Below are 1,555 nucleotides of genomic sequence, written 5' to 3'. Positions count from 1 at the left end.
ATACATCATAGTATGTGTAACAGGTTGGACAAACAGTTGGATAGTTGGGTATTATTATTATTATTCACGCCACATCTTATGTACAATTGAAAAAGGAACAACTAATACATCATAGTATGTGTAACAGGTTGGACAAACAGCTGGATAGTTTAGTATTATTATTATTATTCACGCCACATCTTATGCACGTACGATACCATCTAATTGTGATTACATAATAATAGTTATACTACCAATCCTGCAAATGAACTTTATTCGCGAAAGTGTTTTATTGCTACTCTAAAATAATATGTGAGCACAACACGATTAAGAACAAAACTACGAAATGACAACTTTCATAAGAAATGTACCTGAGATTTTTATTTTTTAAACGATATTTTACGCAGTTTATATATATATATATATATTGGCGTAACAAGCTGACACAACTAAATGATAATTATAGTGTTTTAGCACTTGTGTATAAAGTTAAAATCATAAATAATAGTCCACGTTAACTGGTACACAATCCTCAGGATGACGTTGTAACGTCGAAACATGCGGAGTCGTTAACTTTTTGAAGGCGATAGTTAGGCCTAAATAAAATGTTTTTAATTGTGTACCAGCTTAACGTTGAATATTATTTATGATTTTGACAACTATAGGAGTTTCTAAACAAGTGGAATAATAAATACCGATATAATGTTAAGATATTAAATTCAACAGTGTGTAAGAGCTGAACACTGAACACATTATCTGATTCTAAACACTGGGTGTTTAGAAGATCATCTAATAAGTGGGTGATTAATGATCATTAAGGGGAATTAGGCAAGTTTCAATTAGTTAACATGAGACCAAGTATGTTATTTATAAAGGTTTCATTGTTTGAATATAAATTTCATAGCAGTACACGTGGTTTCAAATTGACATGAAAGAAAAAAAAATACAGACAATCTTTTGGTCATCCTCTCTCCTACAATTTCTTTATCTAACCTGCTTCAACAGTAATGCTGACCATTCAGCCTCCCACTCAGCCACAAGTCTAAAAGTTTATAATACTAATACCCGGTTTTCGGTACCCGTAGTGGGCACAGTATAGTTAGCCCATTATATAGCTTTGCGCTTACCAACAAACAAAAACTAAAAAGCTGACCATTCAAATCGCAGTATACAGGATCGCCATTTTTTAATAAAATAATTAATTACTGGGAGTAAACACAAGAAAAATTGTCTTAGAATAATTAACTAGAGCTTCTGATGAAAGGTAAGTTAATAATACAGATCAGCGCTAAAAAAATACCTTACAGATTAACTAACGTAGCCCAATTTATATGACAAACTGACTTTAATTACTTAATATCATAATTAAAGCCACGTGGAAACTAAAATGAAATTCAAAGATTATTATCATGCACGTGAATCATCAGTTGGGTACTCTCACTGTTAACGACGTTTTCGGCCTTAATTCCAATAATATTTCACGAGATTGGGTTATATACTTAAGAAATGTAGACTAGTGCTAAATCTATATACTAAACTAACAACGTAAAATAGACTTCAAGTTCAGGGCAGATTA

The sequence above is a fragment of the Limulus polyphemus genome, unplaced genomic scaffold (assembly GCF_000517525.1).
Source record: "Limulus polyphemus unplaced genomic scaffold, Limulus_polyphemus-2.1.2 Scaffold2736, whole genome shotgun sequence".
Taxonomy (NCBI): Eukaryota; Metazoa; Arthropoda; class Merostomata; order Xiphosura; family Limulidae; genus Limulus; species Limulus polyphemus.
This window is presented reverse-complemented; position numbering follows the sequence as displayed.